We start from the raw sequence: 8,631 nt of genomic DNA, 5'->3' as shown, positions 1-8,631 counted from the left end.
AGCTGCTGGCACGCAGGGTAGGTGCTCCCATCCCCAGTCCCTTTGCCTCAGAGGAGGGGTTTTGTTCAGCGCTGGGCCATGTGGGGCGGTCGGGTGCCCATCCCGCATGGCAGCAGATCCCGGACTGTTGTTTTGCCACCGACTGTCCCCCCCTGGCACCGCCTGGCCCCGTGCCCTGTCTGGGTGCCCGCCCGCCGGGCCGGAATGTGGCTGCCGGGCAGTCCCGATTGTCGCACAGCACAGGCCAAATTCGGGATCAGATGTTTCCTCTCCTGAGCCCCGGAGTTCAATGTCCTTTCAGCGGGAGAGTTTATCCCTGAATGGAAAGTGCCGGGACGGTGCTTTGCATCTCGTTATCGCGCCCAGACAGCGTGTAAGCGATTCTCTCTGGGACAGATTTGGATCTGTCTGTGCCTCTGGGGCACCGCTGCCTTTATCCACCTCCAAATATATCCCCAAATCCCTCCTTTTCCCTGGAGAGCGGCTCCCGCTTTTCAGAGCTGTGACGGGACCCCGCGTTCTTTCGGGATACTCATCCCAGCCGAGCATCCGGACATGCAGAGCCTTGAAGCATATAATTAACGCACGGTCTAGAGTATGCAAATGTGCTTTTTTCATTAGCCTCGGAGACGCCCAACCACGTGCAGGGTGAGCAGGGAGGGGAGAGGACGGGGCAGCACAGCCCAGACACTCGTGGGGGCAGAGAATGAAGCTCAGCATCAGCTGATTCCCAGTTACAGGGTGTCCAGTGTGTGCTGCCAGGCTTCTCCCAGGAAAACAGACCAAACCCGGGCTAAATCAAACCAGAACCGTGCCGGGAAGAGACCAGGGAGGTCGTGAGATGTGTCAGAATTAACCCCCACACAGCTGAGGAGCAAACAGGTTAAAGTGTCAGGACTGCATGGAGTGGGGAGTGAAAGGAATCCATGGATTGAGTCCTCGCCTAAATGGCGTCAAAAAGCAGATTTTTCCTGCCAATTAAAATTTAATTTCCTGATAATTAAAGGGGGAGATACTCAAATAAGGACTTGCACCTCTGGTGTCTAAAAGTGGAGGCATATGAAGATCCACAGCTGGGCTGCAAGGCTTGGGGGTGGATCCAGAGGAATCTCGGGAGAGGAAGGCTCAAAGGGAAGAGCTGCTCCCGGGATACATCTCCATGCCTTCTCCCATCCCATGGCATTGGCAAGGACCAGGGTAGTCCTGACCTCATCCCCAGCAGGATGCCAGGGGAGCCTCTGTCCTGCTCCCCATCCCCTCTGGCATCTTGTGTTTTGGGGGGTGTTCTGGAGAGTTCTGGGATCCACTTCCAAAGGGGTTAATGGAGCTTTTGGAAGGGATGAGGAGAAGAAATATCCTTGGCTCCCAGGACTGTGGTCCACTCACAGCAGGATCCTGTTGTCCTTCGAGTGTAAGGACAGAGGACTGTTGTGGTATCCAGATGGGATGCCAGGATGCCCCTGCCCCAGGATCAGCAATGCCAGGCTGTCCCTGCCCCAGATCAGCAATGCCAGGATGCTCCTGTCCCAGGATCAGCAATGCCAGGCTGTCCCTGCCCCAGGATCAGCAATGCCAGGATGCCTCTGCCTCAGGATCAGCAATGCCAGGCTGTTCCTGCCCCAGGATCAGCAATGCCAGGATGCTCCTGCCCCAGGATCAGCAATGCCAGGATGCTCCTGCCCCAGGATCAGCAATGCCAGGCTGTCCCTCTCCCAGGATCAGCAATGCCAGGCTGTCCCTGCCCCAGGATCAGCAATGCCAGGCTGTCCCTGCTCCAGGATCAGCAATGCCAGGATGCTCCTGCCCCAGGATCAGCAATGCCAGGCTGTCCCTGCTCCAGGATCAGCGATGCCAGGCTGTCCCTCTCCCAGGATGAGCAATGCCAGGATTCTCCTGCCCTAGGATCCGTGATCCTGTGTCAGTACAATTTGCCATTAAAGCCACATTTTCCCTGAGTTTCCCATTTTAACACCACCTTTATGCAAATGTTTCCTCCAGTTTCCTTGTCCTGCCTTTTTTTTTTTTTTTTTATTTTTACATATACCAAACCTGCCACGGTGTGACTTCAAGGAAATTCCCCAAATCCCCCGGAACTGCCCTCTCTCCCAAGCAAAGCTGGGCAGGCCCCGTTCCTGCTCCCACACCTGTCGGACCAGTAGGATCGGGGAGGCCCTGCCTCGGTGCTTTGTGGCTTCAGTCATGTTTATAAACTACCCCGAGATCTGAGAGAAAACATTTACGAGGGCAAAATACTAAGTTGCCAAAGTGTTTCCAGCCTCATAAACACATCATTTTAAATGCGAGGAGGCACCAAGCAGGGCAAGATCACACAAGTGGGATCCATCCCGGGAGCTCCAACTGCAGAATTCCCTCCGTTTCTGCAAACCATTTCAGTCATGAATCGGAAAAAAAAAGCCTTTTTAAAGATATTTTCTGCGTTCTAAAATTGGAAACTCATTTGTTTTTTTCACTGCCCTCCTCCTCCTTTTGTTTCTCTCTCTTTGTGCAGCGTTAGGACAAAGCTTCCTGGAAATCTGGGCTGAAATGTGGGAATCAATTCAGCTCGGGGTGACTTTGTTCCTTTATTTCACACAAACTGCAGCAAACGTGTTTGTTGTGGAGCCATTCACTGGAACATTATCCCAACAATTGTGCAGCTGAGCTGGGATCCTGGGGCTCCTCCTGCTTGTGGGCCTGCAGTGGGAAAGCAGGAATTGGCAGCCTGGGAGACAGAGGTTTAGGACTTAGTCATGGGCCACTTTGCAAACAGAGTGGGATGATCAATAATTCATTGATAATAATTAATTTTTGTGCACTGACAGAGCCTGCCCAGAGAAGCTGTGGCTGCCCCTGCATCCCTGGAAGTGTCCAAGGCCAGGCTGGACTGGGGCTTGGAGCAACCTGGGCTGGTGGAAGGTGTCCCTGCCCATGGCAGGGGGTGGCACTGCATGGGCTTTAATGTCCCTTCCAACCCAAACCAGTCTGGGATTCCAGAGCCAGGGCCAGCAGTGGGTGCCTGGGCTGGAGCCATCCATGGCTTGGTGGCCACAAGCTGCTCTCCCAGCCACCCTGAGCTCCCCCATCCTGGGAAATGCTCAACCTCAGCCCCCTGATTCCTCCAAGGATTCATGTCCCCACCCTGGGCTGGGGCTCTCTGAGTTTTACAAAGGCAGGAGCTCCCCCAGCCCCGAGCAGAGCAAATCTCTTGTGGAGCATTTCAGAGGCTCCTTCCAGGAAAACTTGTTCACTGAGCAGGATTCCAACACCCCCGTGGGGAGGCACCTGCCCATGGATGCTCCTCACCAGAGCCAAAGGCTGGGAAGTCTCCACGTAATCCACGGTGCTCCTGGTGGCAGCAGAGCTCCCTCCCGGGAACAAGCTGCTCTCCAAGCCGTGGAGGTTGTGCTGCTTAATATCTGAACAGAAGGCAACACAATTAGAGCTCAATCTAATGAATGAACCCTGATAAGAGCCACTGTCACGTTCCCTGTCCAGTGCTTGGCGTTGGATGCTCCGTGTGGAGCGAGGAGCCGGCAGCGCGGCCCCGGCCACCCACGGCCACGGCCGAGGCAGAGACACGGATGCTGCGGCCACAGGATGCCAAATAAACAGCGTGGACAACCATCTGCCACCCCCCTGAGCTGCAGCCAGCCCTGACACCCCATTAGGCCACGGCCCAAAAGCACAAATCTGGTGGTTTGGCCACCGGCGGTTTTCGTTTTGCTACAGAAAAGGCTTCTGGCATTTGTTAAAAACAGCAAAAAAAAAACAAAAAGAAAAAGCAACAGGAAGAGAGCCAAGGGATTTGAGGACTTGTTTAAATAATGGGAAGGCTGCTGCTGCCTGTTTTGTTTATGTCATCAAAAAAGGGCACAGCTTTGAAGTTCCCCATGAGCAGCCACAATGTTGGCTCAAAAAGGAGAGCTGGGATGCTGCTGGGTTTGCACCTTTCTGGAGTGGAGCATCCGTGGGGTCACTGTATCCAAAACCCCCGTGTCTGACCTCAGAACGAGCTGATTATTTTTCATTATTAATGTAGAGAAAGAGGGAAAGAATCATAACATTTTCCTCCCCCAAACATTTGTTGTGCTACAGCTTAACTTGTGAAATGCCACTGGAATTCCAATCAGGGACAGACCAGGGAGGAGTGTCACCTCTCCTGGCTGTCACCAAACCACCAAACCACATCCTCCTGCTCTGAGACCTCCTCCAGGTACCAGGACTAGTAAATTGATTCTTAAAAACATTTCACTGCATTCTGTAACATTAAACCCTGAGCAGTTCTGTTATAATTCTATAAATCACAAATATTTCCTTACAATAGACCTAATTTTCTGTTTCCTGAGCCGTCCTCCATTCTCCCTCAGCCCATCTCCAGCCAGTGAGCAATTCCCAGAGAATGCAGTCGTGCAGTCCATCTTCTGCTTTACCTTTGGTTCCAAATAAATCCAAGCTGGATTCCATAGCCAGGATAAATGTGTGAGGAATAGTCATGCCAGAGCTTTCCCTGCTGCCGTCCCACTGCTGATGAAGCCGGCCCAGTGAGAGGGGGAAAAGGTTTCCCTGTGCCCTCATCGCCAGAGAAACACGTGGATGTGTAAAAGCCTGATCTAGACATGTTGGGATTGTGGGATCATTCCTGTTTAACCACTTCTGAGTCGCTGCATTTCCCCATCAAACACCGGATGGGGCATTTGAATACCTGCGCTCGCACCTCCCCGGCTGGGATTCCTGTGGAAACCCAAACTGCTCCGGGAAAAATCACCGAATCCCACACTGGTTTGGGTTGGGAGGGACCTTAAAGACCATCAATTCCACCCCCTGCCATGGGCAGGGACACCTTCCACCAGCCCAGGTTGCTCCAAGCCTCGTCCAAGCTGGCCTTGGACACTTCCAGGGATGCAGGGCCAGCCACAGCTTCTCTGGGTAACAAATGCCTAGAAGGAGTAGCTGAGCGTGGGAGGTGAAATCCTGTGTTCCATCAGTTTTCATGTTTAAAAAGGTGTTATTTCCTTGCTGTTCTAGGAATAGGCTGGTGTGACATTTCCCTTGGGACACAGAGTGGGTTTGGCCAGTTTGGCTGGAGAGGGGCGGAGGGGCCGGTGGTGGATCCAGCGGGATCCAGAGATGGAACTACCCAAAAATGAGCAGCATCTTGTCCCCTGTAAAATACCTCTGTGGTTGAAGCACCACAAGTCCTGTTCCCTTTGCACCCCACTGCTCCCCAGCCCCGCTGTGGGCTGCGGATGATCCACTCCAGGGTTACTCTGTGGGCAGGACCTGGCTCACCGAACCATGCTGGTGTTGGGACGTGGCCCCTGAATCCATGAGAAAACGCCCCAGTGGATTGCACAGCTCCATCCCTCCTGCTTCTCACTCTGATTAACTCCTGGGACACAGCCCTGGGTCTGTCAGCTGTATTCCTTTAATCCCTGTGATACCAGATTATGGACCACCAATCTGCTGGAAGGACTCCACCTCTCCAGAGGGGTTTTCCAGCAGCTTCGTTAACACCAGTGCTAATGATTTGAGTGACTGGCAGTTCAGGCAGTGGAGGTTCCCTTGTTCCAGCGTGGGGCTGGGTGTGTTCAGGACAGGACAGGGCTCTCTCTCCCAAAGCCCAGGAGGACAACAGTGCCACGGCCCTCCCAGTTTCCACGAGGAGAGAAAACTCCGTCGAAAAAGCTGGAGCAATGTCATCACTGGCTACACTCTACATCTGTTCCATCTCAGAATAATTTATTTTAACCTCTGAAGATACAAGGGAAAATATGTGAAGGAGATGGAGACGTGCCAGTATTTCCAGCTCATTATAAGCACAGAACTGTTGCTTGTAGCACTTTTTTGGAGCAGAGAGCAGTCTGGTTTGAAATCCCCCAAGCAATGAGGAATCATGTCCTCACCAATGGAAATCATTCCCGGGCGAAGAGTTTGCTAATTAGAAAAGTTTCAGCTTGAAACTCAGTCTAAATTTCCTCCCTTTACATAATGTTCTGTCTGCTTTCTGAGGGCACTGCTGGGGGTTGGAGTCACCCAAATGTTTTTCCTTCTCTCAAGGGGTGAAACCCTGGGCTGGAGGGATGTGGGACATGGAGCAAGAACAGCAGGGATTGGAATTGTCATGGGGGATGCTAAAGGTTTTGGGGTTTTTTTTCCTATTTGAAAGCAATGCTGCAGTTGGGAGGCAAAGGTGAGGCCAAGGGGAAGTGATGGATCTGCATTTTGGGGACCAGCAGAGCACGTGCCACACACCCCTGGGGGGTGACACTGACTGGGCTGTGACAAACCACTCTGCCATGTGAGAGGTGGCAGATGTGGCCCCTCTGTGCCCAACCCAGCCCAGGCAGCCTCTGCTCCACCACCAAAGCACAAATGAACTAAAAATGGCTCTTTTCCAGCCACTGGTTTCCCTGTTCAGCAGCGCTTTCCACAGCACCACAAAATGGCCCTTTTTGGCACAAAAAGGCACTTTCTGCCCGTTCTCTTTGTGTGGGAGAAGGGACTAAAGGACTTGGGGGACAGAGGGACTTGCTCAAGCAGAGTCATTCCCAGTCTGTTTGAGGATGAGCAGCCAGTGACCCGAATGGAGCAGACCCAGAGCCACGAACAGCTCAGCAGCTGTGCCCAAAGAGGACAGAGATATGAATGAGTGTTACCAAGATTAAGGTTTAATTAAATTCCTGCGAGATTTTTGGGTCTCCATAAATTTCCTTTGAGCTCTCTGCCAACTAGGATATGCTCCCTGGCTCCGGAATAGAAAAGCAAGTGTTGTTGTGTTTTGCAAATACATTTTCTAATGCATGCAAGTGCTGACTATGCAAAAGGCTCCCTGGTTTCCACGATTAACAAAATTACAAAAGCACAAAGGGTAGCAGTTCTTCTTGTTTTCGACTATCCCTTAAAAACAAGAGATGGATCAAAGTATCCTGTGATTAAGTTCATTAATCACACCCACATCGTGCAAACCATCGACTCCTCTGAACCCACATCTCACACAGGGAGGGTGAGAGGGGTTGGCCGGGGTGGATCCTGCTGTGGGTTGGGTGTTTATTTACTTGTTTTTCCCAAACAAGGCCCTGATGGGGTGGCATGGCCAGGGGGCAGGGATGGCTCTGGCCGGGAGCAGCCGGGTGGGCGAGAACAGGCAAAGTCCCTGCCCGGCCCTCGGGGTTGGGATGCACAAAACTCTGCTGCTTTCATCCCGTTCAGGGGTAAATCCCGGGAAGGGAAGGACTGAGCTGCAGGGCTGAGGGGTCAGCAGGCAGGATGGGCACAGGGATGTCTGTCCTGGACAGTAGTGCCCTGGAAACCCACTCCAGGAGTGGCATTCCCTGTGGTGCTGCTCCTGTAGGGTTCGTATCTTCCTTGCTTTTAATCCTGTGCTTGTCCTTGTCAACACAGCAAAGGCTTATCTAAGACACAGACCTTTTATCTTCCCAATGTCCCATCTAACCCTGCCCTCTGGCAATGGGAAGCCATTCCCTATGTCCTGTCTCTGCAGGCCCTTGTCCCAAGTGCCTCTCCAGCTCTCCTGGAGCCTCTTTAGGCCCTGGAAGGGGCTCTCCTGTCTCCCCTTATCTGTGTCTCTCTGTACCTGGTAAGTGAGAGCCATCTGTTAAAGCACTTGGAAAATTCAACAGCGAGCTGACAATCACATTCCCAAGCTGCTGGATCAGCCAGAAAGGGATTCAGCCCTCAGCTCTATCCCTACAAGTGGCACCTGATTGCAGGAGGTACAGCCGTGTTTCTCCAAGTGATGGAGCTGGAGGAGCTTCCAACCAACGGGAAATCAACCCAAGGAGGACACAAGTGCCACCTGCTCTGCTTAGCAAAGCCCAGCTTTTGTCAATGCCTGACAAAGAAGTGGACACTGAGAGGGGTTTGTACCCTTGAGGGTCCTCCCTGCCCTGCAGGCACAGAGTGACTGCCCTAGGTTCTGGCCAAGGCCATCCCAGGATGAGCTGCTCATCATCCCAGGATGAGCTGCTCATCCCAGCACGGACCAGGCTGTGCTATGTCATGCTCTGTTTAAAACCAGCCCACAGGTGCTGTTTTGTGGGGGGGACCAGGCCCACTGACCGTGAAGACTGTGGAGGTTATAATTTTGTACATGCCAAAAATATTTCTCCAGCTCACCCCTCACAGATTTAATCACAACCAGAGATGAAAACACCCGATTCGGGGTGGATTTGCACCAAAACATGAACACTCTGCCCAGGGAGGATGTGTTCTTCATTGCCATTTGCCAGGTGCAAAATAAGCCTTTCTGTGACCCCACTGTTATTGAAATGTCTGGCTGAGGGCAGGGAGAGCAGGGCTGAACTGCGGGTGCAGCATGGAAGGGGTTAGAGCGATAAGCCCGCGGCTCCACGTGGAACAAAGCTGGCATTTCAGGGGGGAGACAATGGATTGTGCTCTCTCTGTGTGCAGTTCAGTCATCCATCGGGCTCTGGGGCTGAGGTCACCCACCCAGCCCTGCACTGCAGCATCTCTGGCCCAGCCAGCAAGGAGCAGCCAAACAAAGAGGAGCTGAGTCGGCAGGAGCGGGACTGTCCCGTGGATGGGGAAGGGCTCCGTGGATGGGGAAGGGCTCCGTGGATGGGGAAGGGCTCTGTGGATGGGGAAGGGCTC

This window comes from Manacus vitellinus, unplaced genomic scaffold (assembly GCF_001715985.3).
Source record: "Manacus vitellinus isolate BGI_N305 unplaced genomic scaffold, ASM171598v3 scaffold_43_pilon, whole genome shotgun sequence".
Taxonomy (NCBI): domain Eukaryota; kingdom Metazoa; phylum Chordata; class Aves; order Passeriformes; family Pipridae; genus Manacus; species Manacus vitellinus.
The sequence above is the reverse complement of the archived record's forward strand: the minus strand, read 5'-3'. Positions refer to the sequence as shown.